Source organism: Bubalus bubalis, chromosome 11 (assembly GCF_019923935.1).
Source record: "Bubalus bubalis isolate 160015118507 breed Murrah chromosome 11, NDDB_SH_1, whole genome shotgun sequence".
In the NCBI taxonomy this organism is placed as follows: domain Eukaryota; kingdom Metazoa; phylum Chordata; class Mammalia; order Artiodactyla; family Bovidae; genus Bubalus; species Bubalus bubalis.
Window position 1 is genome coordinate 19,456,443 of NC_059167.1, and position 13,869 is coordinate 19,470,311.

The following is a 13,869-nucleotide window of genomic DNA, read 5'->3' on the forward strand; positions in this document are numbered from 1 at the left end:
CACATGAGTTTGAGTAAATGGACATGAGTTTGAGTAAACTCCAGGAGACAGTGAAGGACAGGGAAGCCTGGCGTGCTGCAGTCCATGGGGTCACAAAGAGTCGGACACAACTTAGTGATTGAACAACAACAGCAGCAGCAGACTTTTATGTAGCTGAGAACTTCCATGAGGCATAGTTCTAGCCAATTAGACATGAGCAGCAGTCTTACGTCTTATGTCAGAAGGTGAACCAGAGGATGTCTAAGGAAGTTTAACTTTCAGGAGAAAAGAAAATAAGATGGCTGATACTGCTCCTTCTTATATTTCTTCTTCTCTTGACCATGTCTGTGATGCCTGGAGCTAAAACAGTCATCTTGTGACTTTAAATGAAAGACCAGGAGAATAGCAGGAAAGAACCATGACGTCTCTGATGCTGTCCAGCCTCTGAGGTGGTGGTCTGCTTCTAAGACTCTTATCATGAGGACCTCTCCGCACCAAATACAGACAGAGTAATTCATATTTTCTACTACACAGAAGCAAAATATTCCCACTGACCCAGGAACTCTGGAAGGTTACTTTATCTTCTCCTCTACAAAATGAAGACATAACATGCCCAAACACACAGATACTGTGAATTCTGAATAAAACAAGGCATAACAAAATCCTTTGTTAATTAGAAAGTTCACAGACAAGGGAATCAGACCTTCAGAAAATATTTGGTTGCTTTGTTTCACAGATATAGCCAAAAGTTGGGGAAAGAAGTATTAGAAGTGATTTTATAACTAATCTACATCAATTGCGCTTAGACACATGGTAGCAAAATGATAACCTATATGAAGTATAGGTATTTTCTCCTAATACCATTATTTTCCTTTATTCTTTTTTGATCACCTCAGTTTACCTTCCCCATCATTTCCTCTTCCTCCTCCTATATATATATAGATATAGATATAGATAGATATAGATATAGATATATATAGGCGTCCCTGGTGACTAAATGCTAAAGAACCCACCTGCCGATGCAGGAGATATGGGTTTGATCCCTGGGTCAGGAAGATCCCTGGGGAAGGAAATAGCAACCCACTCCAGTCTATGGGGTGGCAAAAGAGTTGGTCATGACTTAGTGATTAAACAATACCATGCTCTGTTGCTCAGGGGTGTCCGACTCTCTTGTGACCCCATGGACTGTAGCCCACCCAGCTCCTCTGTCCATGGAATTTTCCAGGCAAGAATACTGGAGTGGATTGCTATTTCCTTTTCCAGGGGATCTTCCAACCCAGGGACTGAACTTGCATCTCTGTGTTTCCTGCACTGCAGGCAAATTCTTTACCACTGAGCCACCTGGGAAGCCCAGAGGAAGTTACAGAAGGGCCTTGGAGGGCTAACACCCCCTCTGCTTGGTTGCCTCTACAGTTGCCATCTACACGGTGCATGCAATTCATGTATCAGGGTCTCCTCTAAGTCTTCTGACATTCAATCCTCCTAATCACCTTTTTGCTGCTGCTGCTGCTAAGTCGCTTCAGTCGTGTCCAACTCTGTGCGACCCCATAGACGGCAGCCCACCAGGCTCCCCCATCCCTGGGATTCTCCAGGCAAGAACACTGGAGTGGGTTGCCATTTCCTTCTCCAATGCATGAAACTGAAAAGTGAAAGTGAAGTCGCTTAGTTGTGTCTGACTCTTAGCGACCCCATGGGCTGCAGCCCACCAGGCCCCTCCGTCCTTCAGATTTTCCAGGCAAGAGTACTGGAGTGGGGTGCCATTGCACTTTCACATTTGTGATTTTACTTCATCCATACTACCATGCTGTAGGTCAACTGTGGCAGGTATTATTAGGTCATTTAACAAACAAAGAAATTAATTCCCAGAAAGATTCAAACCTTTGCATAAAGAAGCACATTAAGTTAGTGGGCAGAGCTGAAATCAGAACCTGAATTTTTATCTGATAAAGATACTTCCCCTACTAAAACACAAAAAAGATGCAAAGGCGAAACAAACAACAAACACAAAAACTTAATTGACCACTTTATAGCTTTTTTCACCAATGTTACTTGGCAAAATGATGAGTGATAATAGAACTACATGAGGATTTATCCCAGAGCTTTCAGTGGGTGCATTTATCTCAAAACCATAGGCAGTTGCTATATAACACAGAGAGCTCAGCCTGACACTCTGTGATGATCTAGAGGGGTGAGATGCAGGGATGGGAGGGAGGCTCAGGAGGGAGGGGATATACGCATAATTTTTGGCTGATTCTCGTTGTTGTATGGCAAAAACCAACACAACGTTGTAAAGTAATTTTCCTAAAATTAAAAATAAATTTTAAAAAAAGCTATGGGAACAAGATTTGCCAGAGAAAATTAGATCTGAGCACCAAGAAAATATTTACCAGCCAAATAAAGCAACTCTATAAGCTTGTGTGGAATCTTAATACAGAGCATCAGGGTGCCCTGCCCCTATAGAAACTCTGCAGGGGCCATCTGTTTGCATTCACAAACTGAACCCAGTGACTCCAGGCTGCCCCCCAAGAGCTGGTGCCCTTTTATGGGCATCACATGGTCCCCAAGAACACTTCCTTCTTTTTTCAATTACTAGAAATCCTACAGCTGGAGTTTTCTGCTGGGGGCCTCTTCAGAATGCTGCCTACAGAAAATGAAGAAATCGATCTTGACCCTTGTAATCTTTTGATCCGGCAAGGGAATCAGGAGTGGAACTCTTTGCAATTTCCTACTGCATGGCTGAAGGTCATTCTTCCTTTTCTCATCAGCAGTGGTAACTTCCATCACCAGAGTTCTGAAACCAAACCACAATTTTGTATGCAAATGAACTGTGTCTATCAATGACTGTAATAAAACCCAACAGCGGTCCTTCTGAGTGACAATGAGAGAAGCACTTGGGACGCATGGCATATTCCAGGGATGCTGTTCATCATCATCATTAGAAACAAAGAGGAAGAAGAAATAGATGAACCACATGAACAATACAAGCGAAATTGCTAGATTGCCAGGAAATGTCTCTCCTGGGCCTGGCTATAATACATTTATACTAGATTTATTTGAGTGAGAAAAATAGAACAGCTACAATTGTGTTTTCTCTTCTATTTTTTTTTTTTAAAGCTCTCTTGACCTTCGGCAGTAGGATTATCCCACTTTGATGTGAGTGCATTAAACATTAACAATCTTACCATGTTAGTCTCCCAGACCAAATCTTATTAGCATTTAGTTCTGACATCGGTACTTGCTGGTGAATTATTTTAAAAATGTAAAGAGTCTGAGGTTGTGTGATAAAAATCACATAACCACATAATGGAGGTCATTAAAGGCCTTTGAAGGTGTGAAATAGCCAGGACCAGTATTACATGAGGCTCTTAGTCCCTGTTTTACTTTCATTAAAATACTTTGTGGGGCAAAGAACTGTTCCTTTTTTGAAACGATCCTGAGCAAGGCTGGAAAAGCATTAAGTACACAGTCCCTGGTAGGAGGTCAGGACTAAAAAGATGGTCCTCCCTTCTCTCCACATACTCCTTAGCTAAGGTGAGCAAAGAAATCACTCCCTTACTTTCTGGAATAAGTCTAAGTCAAGTCTGTTGGGTGTCTGAATGCTAAATTGCATTCCACTCTTTGCAACTCCATGGACTGTAGCCTGCCAGGCTCTTTCATCCATGGGATTTTCCAGACAAGAATACTGGAGTAGGTTGCCATTTCCTTCTCCAGTATATCTTCCTGACCCAGGGATCAAACCTGCATCTTTTATGTCTCCTGCATTGGCAGGTGAGTTCTTTATCACTAGCGCCACCTGGAACACAGCAGGGCCCTGCTTTCCTTATTCTGTCAAGAATAACACCTGTTTTACCTACACCCGTTTTACCTTCTGGGAGACTTCCCTGGTGGCTTAGACGGTAAAGTGTCTGTCTACGATGCAGGAGACCCAGGTTCGATCCCTGGGTTGGGAAGATCCCTTGGAGAAGGAAATGGCAATCCACTCCAGTACTATTGCCTGGAAAATCCCATGGACAGAGGAGCCTGGTAGGCTACAGTCCATGGGGTCACAAAGAGTTGGAGACGACTAAGCGACTTCATGTGTTGTTTGTTACCTTCTGGGAAGGCTTTCCTGGTACTCAGATGGTAAAGAATCTGCTTGCAATGGGGGACACCTGGGTTCAATCCCTGGGTTGGGAAGATCCCCTGGAGAAGGAAATGGCAATGTACTCCAGTATTCTTGCCTGGAGAATCCCATGGACAGAGGGGCCTGGCGGGCTACAGTCCATTGAGTCACAAAGAGTCGGACGTGACTAAGCGACTAACACTTTCGTTTACCTTCTGGGAACTGGGAAGCAGAGGTCTGGTTGCCTTTTCCTAAAATGACCCTGGTCCCTAGAATTCTGAATTCTCAAATATGAAATCTAATCATGATGGGAGAAATCAGTCAGATGAGTCCCTGTGAGGGTCTGGTTCTAACATTCTCTGAAACAGCAGCCTGTGTCTCTCAAAGCCCCGGGGAGGCCGCCTGTGGATGTGTGGAAGGAGCCCAGAGTGTGTAAATCATGCATACAAATGGGAAAAGGTGGACAGGTCCAGTGGGGCTCCAGCCTTCTCTGAGGAATCCCTGAGCAGACAATCTGCTGTGGAAATTATCACCCCAGTGCAGCTCGTTAAAAGTTGCCTGAATAAGACAGGGGAAAGGCAGAGAATCAGTTTCTTTGCTGCTAGTACTTGTCCCCAGTAACTAAGCTGACAGCATACCTGAGCCTCCTTTGTCCTGACCAAATAGGAGAGAAACCCACTTTCTAAGGGATGGGCTGCAGACGTGCTGGAGTTAAGGTCAGGAGCCTAGGAATCAGTGCACTCCCAGGAAGATGATGCTCAGGATTTTATACCCCCAGGAGGTCTCTGAAAATGAACAGCTTAACCTTTTGCTTCCCAGAGAAGAAATGAGAGAAATGACTCGCCTTGGGCACTGGCTCCCGCCGCCACGGCTGTCACATCTCTAGTGCCAAGTGTCCTCTCTGGCTGCAGGAAGAGAAAGGTGTCCCAACAGCCTTGGAGCAGCAGTGCCGCCCCCCCGCCCCCACCGATCCTGTACTGGACTCCACTCCTCAGCGGTGCACAAGGCCTTCGGGCACCCTGGGGGGGACAAGGTGCTGAAGCATCATCAATAATGGATGGCCCATAGGGTGTTAAGAGCTGGTGGAGGGGAGGGAGGGGGAAGCAGGCAGGGGAGGAGCTGTCCTCTCAGGGAACTGATATAGGCACCTAGCTGTGCACCCACAAACTCAGTTTATACCAATGCTGGAGGAAGGAAGAGAGGAAGGAATGATTTGCTGGAAAAGAAAGGTTGGGACAACTAACAATTGCAATTCCCAGAATATGTCTCCAATCTGAGTTGAATACTGAGCATACGATTTTGGCCAATCACAGAAATGACCATACAGGTAACCTGCCCCTGTGGGCTCTCTCCTCCACAGACTATGAGCAGAGATTCAAGGCACCAGTCTGCTGCCATTACCACCAGTGATTTTTTTTTTTCTCCTGAGTGTGAAGGAAAGAAGCTGTTCACCCGAGTACAGAACTTAAAAGGATTTGCTGTTGCTTCCAACGTGTGTGTTCTTTCAGATGCATGAATTAATAATGGAGTCATATTTGTCAAGTAAGCAACCTATAGTTCACGACATTGCAGGAGGACCAGGTTAATGGAGCTTTTCTAAACCAAGTGTAAATGTACAAGCTGCCACTTTCAATCATATCTTAAAAATGAGTAGAGTCTAAAGAAAACATCAGGTTGTGGTTCATCTCCTGTTGAGACTCAAGGGTGTTCACTCATTCACTGTCCATTTAGTTGTTCATTCATTGAACCCCTTGCGGCTCAGCTGGTAAAGAATCTGCCTGCAATGTGGGAGACCTGGGTTCGATCCCTGGGTTGGGAAGATCCCCTGGAAAAGGGAAAGGCTACCCACTCCAGTATTCTGGACTAGAGAATTCCATGGACTGTATAGTTCAAGGGTCACTAAGAGTCGGACCTGACTGAGTGACTTTCACTGAGTTGTTCATTCATTGAACACATATTTAGTAAGAGTCAAATGTGTGCCAGCCAATGTGCTAGGTTCTAGCAGCTAAATCATGGTTCCTGGTTTCGAGACACTTTCTTCCTATTATGAATCATAACCAGAGGAGTCAGAAAGTCCAAGCTCGCACATCCACGTCCACATGCCATCCTCACATAGGTCCTGAGGTTGTGGGGAGCCAGGTGTCAGCAGGCTGATGACAGGTCACCCCAGACAGCTCCAATTCTGCCTGAAGCCTTTTTATAGAGACTTACAGAGGGTGTGTGGGTAAATCCCTGGTGTGAGGGGGTGGAGAGTGAAAGTGAACACATAACACAAAATATGAAGAAGCTAAAAATAGGAGTTTAAAATCAACACCAGATAAAACCAATTGCATACTACAAAGACAGCAAACACTGATACGGAGGTCATTTACTCTACTATCCCCAGCGAGAGAGGCTTTTTAGTGAAAAAGATTCTGAGGTTAAACCTAACAGGCATGAAATGATTTGACGATTTATAGTATTTGTCTAGATTTACAGAACTGATCAAGGTTCAACACTTCCCAGCTCTCTGGGTGCAAATGGCTTCTCCTTCCTATTTTATTTCCTCCATAACAACTGAAAGGTAAACTTTGAACCCCTTTTTGGCTAGTGATGAATATGAACATATGTACGTGTATATTTTGTCAGCTAGATTTATGTTTATTACTTCTGGTTAAGTGTTCTGTATGAAGACCCCACAGTTCAAAAGCATCAATTCTTCGGCGCTCAGCCTTCTTCACAGTCCAACTCTCACATCCATACATGACCACAGGAAAAACCATAGCCTTGACTAAATGGACCTTTGTTGGCAAACTAATGTCTCTGCTTTTGAATATGCTATCTAGGTTGGTCATAACTTTCCTTCCAAGGAGTAAGCATCTTTTAATTTCATGGCTGCAGTCACCATCTGCAGTGATTTTGGAGCCCAAAAAAATAAAGTCTGACACTGTTTCCACTGTTTCCCCATCTATTTCCCATGAAGTGATGGGACTGGATGCCATGATCCTTGTTTTCTGAATGTTGAGCTTTAAGCCCACTTTTTCACTCTCCACTTTCACTTTCATCAAGAGGCTTTTGAGTTCCTCTTCACTTTCTGCCATAAGGGTGGTGTCATGTGCATATCTGAGGTTATTGATATTTCTCCCTGCAATCTTGATTCCAGCTTGCGTTTCTTCCAGTCCAGCGTTTCTCATGATGCACTCTGCATATAAATTAAATAAGCAGGGTGACAATATACAACCTTGACATACTCCTTTTCCTATTTGGAACCAGTCTGTTGTTCCATGTCCAGTTCTAACTGTTGCTTCCTGACCTGCATACAGATTTCTCAAGAGGCAGGTCAGGTGGTCTGGTATTCCCATCTCTTGAAGAATTTTCCACAGTTTCTTGTGATCCACACAGTCAAAGGCTTTGGCATAGTCAATAAAGCAGAAATAGATGTTTTTCTGGAACTCTCTTGCCTTTTCCATGATCCAGCGGATATTGGCAATTTGATCTCTGGTTCCTCTGCCTTTTCTAAAACCAGCTTGAACACCAGGAGGTTCACGGTTCACGTATTGCTGAAGCCTGGCTTGGAGAATTTTGAGCATGACTTTACTAGCATGTGAGATGAGTGCAATTGTGCGGTAGTTTGAGCATTCTTTGGCATTGCTTTTGTTGGAGAAGACTCTTGAGAGTCCCTTGGACTGCAAGGAGATCCAACAAGTCCATTCTGAAGGAGATCAGCCCTGGGATTTCTTTGGAGGGAATGATGCTGAAGCTGAAACTCCAGTACTTTGGCCACCTCATGCGAAGGGTTGACTCATTGGAAAAGACTCTGATGCTGGGAGGGATTGGGGGCAGGAGGAGAAGGGGATGACAGAGGATAACATGGCTGGATGGTATCACTGACTCGATGGACGTGAATCTAAGTGAACTCTGGGAGTTGGTGATGGACAGGGAGGCCTGGCGTGCTGCGATTTATGGGGTCACTAAGAGTCGGACACGACTGAGCAACTGAACTGAACTGAACTGATGAAGACCCCACATTTTATTTCAGCAGAAGTTTAGAGTTTATTTGAGCAGACCTTGACATTCATTAATCAATTAAGCAGCACAGGGTTGGGCATTTGCTATGTGCAAGGCCAGAATTCTGAGCACAACTGGATGGTCAGTCAAAGACCCTGCCTTCTCTAGCTTATAGAAAAACTATATAAGAAAAGGAACTATATAAGAAACTATAGGGAACTATATAAGAAAAGGGTACAAATAACTCTGAAACAGGATAAACAGTAGGAAGGGAGACAGAGGAGGAATAAGTGAAGCTCAGAAGAGACAAAGACAGCTTCTGCTTGCATGATCAAAAGGGGCTTTGGAAGAAGGTGAGTTTGGGTTGAGTCTTGAATGACGGCTGGATTTGCTCTATCCTGGTGCGCAGAACATAGTGGCTACTCTGTTCCTGTGTGGTGTAGTGAAACCACAGAAGCTGATGTCAAGAATAAGATAAAGGCATCCTTTATCCTTTACTCAATATTGTTGTGAAGGCCAGCCCAAAACAGACAAGGGAAAATAAATAAGGACTATAAAAACGAAAAGCAAGGAAGTAAAATCATCATTATTTAGAGATGATGTGATTGTATACCTGGAAACCTATTATATGTAACATGAAATTGAATTAGATGGCTATGGGAAATTCATATCTGGAAATCAGTAGCCTTAATATTTGCAGATTATAACTAGTTTAAAAAATCTCAAAGAAAGAAAAGACTATAAATATCTAGGAATAAATGTAGTGAGAAGTGTACAATACCTGTATAAACTAAACTTTAAAACATTGTTTGGGACATAAAGAGCTTTAAAGAAATAAAATATGTATCACATCTTTTGATGGGAAAACTCAGAATCTTAAAGATTTAATTGCTCTCAATTTAATATATGTTTATAATAATCTCAACAAAAATAGCAATAAAATTTACCCATGGAGTTGTAGACAAGATGAGTTAAGAGTTCATTGTTGTTGTTCGGCCTCTAAGTCATGTCTGATTCTTTGTGACCCCATGGACTGTAGCCCGCCAGGTTCCTCTGTCCATGGAATTTTACAGGCAAGAATACTGGAGTGGGTTGCCATTTCCTTCACTAGGTGATCTTCTCAACCTAGGGATTGAACCTGGGTCTCCTGCCTTGGCAGGTGGATTCTTTACTGCTCAGCTACCAAGAAGTTCATTAAGAGTTCTTATAGAGGGACTTCCCTGATGGTCCAGGGATTAGGACTTTGCCTTCCAATGCAGTGGGTGCAAGTTTGATCCCTGGCCAGGGAACTAAGATCCCATATGCCTCATGGCCAGGGAAGCCTGGCATGCTGCAATTTATGGGGTTGCAAAGAGTTGGACATGACTTAGTGACTGAACAACAAGGTGTTCAGCTGAAAAAAGAAAAGTTGCAGATCTTTATCTTATACTTCACAAAAGCATAGATGAATCAAAGATTTAAATGTAACCACTAAATGATTACAATCCACATAGAAACATAAGGAGAATTTCTTTATACAACTATAGAGTGGAGAAGCTCTTTCTGTGTGTGATCCACAAAAACAATCCATGTAAGAAAATAAATGTAACAACATAAAATAAAATTTTAAAAAGGCTGGACAACAAAATCTACAAAGTCAAATAATATACTACAAGCATTTAAACTCCATATTATAGAAAAAAAAGGCTAATTTACTTAATATAGAAAAAGCTTCATAAAGTCAGTAAGAAAAAGACCAGAAATATAAACTAATCTTAAGGATATGAAAAGACACTTACACTCACTTCTAATAAGAAGAGTATAAACTAAAAGCACAGCAACCTGACATTTTTCACTTATCACCTTGGCCAAGATTAGACAGTTTGACGACATCCTAGTTGACAGGATGTGGGGGACAGGTTCTCAGATGTGGCCTCTGACAGTCTATGTTGGTATATATATTATGGAGAGCAAGTTGGCAATGCCTATCCAAATTTTAAATATGCATAGTCTTTGACCCACACTTTAACTTCTAAATAGTCACTCCTTCAGATATCAGATAACTTTTGTTCAAGGAAATTCACCAGAGCAGTGCTGTAAGACCAAAGAGTGAAACTAAATGTCTACCAATCATGAACAAGACAAATAAATTAGTTTGTATTTGTACTGTTGAAATGTTATGCTACAACATGGAAGACTCTTCAAAATAATATGCTAAGTTAAAGGAGCCAGACACAGAAGAGTGTATATGGTATGGTTCCATTTCCATGATGTTCTAGAATAGAAAACAAATCAAGAAGCCCATGTTGATTTTCCTTACATTTATCTTCAACTCTTTTAGAGAGTGTGCAATAGGATGACATTGCAGTTTACTCTTGAGCCTCTGGGGCAGAGTTATCAACATTTTCACAGAGTCAACATTTAAGCAATTGCTCTTATACTGTCAAATTATGGCATTCTAACCTCTCTATTTAATTTATGTATTATAGCACATTTCCTAAATAAAAGCATTTAAATTCAAAAGAAAGAAAGAAAAACTGATCATGATGATAGAAATCACATCTGTGGTTGTTTCTAGGGGGGGAGTTCAATTTGGGGGAAGGGGAAAGAGAGAACTTTCTGGGATGAAAAATATATATATATATAACATTTAATTCCATTAAAACTTTAATTGAAGTATAATTGATGTACAATCTTATATAAGTTATAGGTGTACAACATACTGATCCACAAAAGGTTATACTCCATTTATAGTCATTATAAAATTTTTGCTATATTCCCCACATTGTACCATACATCCTTGCACTTTAGCAGTTTATTTTATACATAATAGTTTGTACCTCTCAATCCCCCACCCCTGATTGCCCCTCCTCTCTTCCCTTTCCCTGCTGGTAACCAAGAGTTTGCTCTCTGTATCTGTAAGTCTGCTTCTCTGCTGTTAGGTTCACTAGTGTGTTGTATTTATTTAGATCTCACATATAAGTAATATAATTCAGGACTTGTCTTTCTCTGGCTTATTTCACTTAGCATAATGCCCTCCAAGTCCACCCATGTCACCATAAATGGAAATTTTAAATTCTTTTTATGGTTGAGTAGTATTCCATTGCATACATTTACCACTCCTTCTTTATCCATTCATTTCTTGATGGACACTTAGGTTGTTTCATGTCTTGGCTATTGTAAATAATGCTACTAGGAACATTGGGATGTATGTATCCTTTCAAATTAGTATATTTGTTTTTTTGAACACACACCTAGAGCTAGAATTGTTGGATCATGTGGTAGTTCTATTTTCAGTTTATTTAGAAACTGTGATACTTTTCTACAGTGGCTGTACCAGTTTACATTCCCACCAACAGTGTACAAGGGTTCCCTTTTCTCCATATCCTAGCCAACAAAAATGTATATTTTATAATGTGGAGGATTACACAACTATATGCATTTGTTAATACAAGATCAAACTGCACTTAAAAGCTATGCATTTCATTTTATGTAAACATGTCTCAAATAACTGAAAAAACTTCTATCAAGATGTTTATATGCCCAGCTGACGTGCTATTTCATGCACATGTAAACAGAAACTAATAGCCGTTTCCTTTGTGCAGTTATTTTTATTTACCTCTTCCCCCAGCTGCTTAGATCCAACAGAATGTCAAATACCAACATTATATTCAGCCTTACAATTCTATATTAACCTCTATAAAATATTCTAAATGTATATGCAACAAAAAAATTGAGAGTGGAAGAATTTGAAAGGAAAAGGTTTTTTTCTGCCCACAAAAGCTGGTAGAAGATATTATTACCTCCCCAATTATTTCACCTCAGAGTGATAGCCAAGGTTTTGAAATTGGTTCCTTAGAGCAGTTTTCGAGGCTACCTCTGGGCCAGGCAGGAGGCCAAGGAGGGAAATGAAGAATGAGGACCACTCTTCATCTTTCTTGTCCATTTGTGCCAGACAACTCCCCCTTTCTCAGTTATAAATACTCGAGTACCATATAGGATCTTATTTGAGAAAAAGGATTCTGATGTTGAAATTTGAAAAAGTATGCTTTGTTTCTACCTGCTTTGAATATTCTACTATTCTACAATAGAACCTGGTGGCCTAAATCATAATTTTTGGACAAGGACATACTTTGTGAAGGGATTCTGGTTTTGTCAATTCACTACAAAATGGTCACCACTAACAAAATTCCTATTTTAGGTCTTTCAGGCTACTATAACAAAATACCATAAACTGGGTGCCTTATAAACAACAGAAATTTACTTCTCACAGTTCTGGAGGCTGGAAAAGTCCAAGAAAAAGGTGTTGGCAGATTTGGTGTCTGGTGAAAGCCATGGAAAGCCTACCAGGTTCCTCCATCCATGGGATTTTCCAGGCAAGAATACTGGGGTGGGTTGCCATTTCCTTCTCCAGGAGATGTTCCCAACCCAGGGAGTGAACCCGGGTCTCCCAGATTGTAGGCAGATGTTTTACCATCTGAACCACCAGGGAAGTATTTAAGCTGGTTTTAGAAAAGGCAGAGGAACCAGAGATCAAATTGCCAACATCCTCCGGCTCATCGAAAACGCAAGAGAGTTCCAAAAAAACATCTATTTCTGCTTTATTGACTATGCCAAAGCCTTTGACTGTGTGGATCACAATAAAAACCAGAAAATTCTGAAAGAGATGGGAATACCAGACCACCTGACCGGCCTCCTGAGAAATCTGTATGCAGGTCAGGAAGCAACAGTTAGAACTGGACATGGAACAACAGACTGATTCCAAATAGGAAAAGGAGTACATCAAGGCTGTATATTGTCACCTTGCTTATTTAACTTCTATGCAGAGTACATCATGAGAAACGCTGGGCTGGAGGAAGCACAAGCTGGAATCAAGACTGCCGGGAGAGATATCAATAACCTCAGATATGCACATGACACCACCCTTATGGCAGAAAGTGAAGAGGAAATAAAAAGCCTCTTGATGAAAGTGAAAGAGGAGAGTGAAAAAGTTGGCTTAAAGCTCAACATTCAGAAAACTAAGATCATGGCATCTGGTCCCATCACTTCATGGCAAAAAAATGGGGAAACAGTGGAAACAGTGGCAGACTTTATTTTTGGGGGCTCCAAAATCACTGCAGATGGTGGTTACAGCAATGAAATTAAAAGACACTCCTTGGAAGGAAAGTTATGACCAACCTAGACAGCATAGTAAAAAGCAGAGACATTACTTTGGCAACAAAGGTCTGTTTACTCAAAGCTATTGTTTTTCCAGTAGTCATGTATGGATGTGAGAGTTGGACTATAAAGAAAGCTGAGCGCCGAAGAATTGATGCTTTTGAACTGTGGTGTTGGAGAAGACTCTTGAGAGTCCCTTGGACTGCAAGGAGATCCAACCAGTCCATCCTAAAGGAGATCAGTCCTGGGTGTTCATTGGAAGGACTGATGTTGAAGCTGAAACTCCAATACTTTGGCCACCTAATGCAAAGAGCTAACTCATTTGAAAAGACCCTGATGCTGGGAAAGATTGAGGGCAGGAGGAGAAGGGGACAACAGAGGATGAGATGGTTGGATGGCATCACTGACTCAATGGACATGAGTTTGGGTAAACTCCGGGAGTTGGTAATGGACAGGGAGGCCTGGTGTGTTTCAGTCCATGGGGTTGCAAAGAGTTGGACACGACCGAGTGATTGAACTGAACTGAACGCCTGCTTCCTTGTTCACTGATGGCTGTGTTTCTGCTGTGGCCTCATATGGCAGAAGGGACAGGGAGCTTTCTTAAGGTTTTTAAGTCTCATTTATGAGGGTTCCCCCCTCAGGACCTCATCATCTCCCAAAGGCCT

The 13,869-nt window shown here is 41.8% G+C and overlaps 1 protein-coding gene and 1 non-coding gene across 16 annotated transcripts in view; one reads left to right on the forward strand and one right to left on the reverse strand.

Moving 5' to 3' along the window:
• The window catches only part of RGS6 (regulator of G protein signaling 6), a 639,493-nt gene that overhangs the window by 245,414 nt on the left and 380,210 nt on the right, over positions 1-13,869 (reverse strand). The gene's annotated exons all lie outside the window — the stretch shown is intronic.
• TRNAR-ACG lies at positions 3,858-3,929 on the forward strand. The gene has a single exon. It is a non-coding gene; the product is annotated as a tRNA-Arg (tRNA).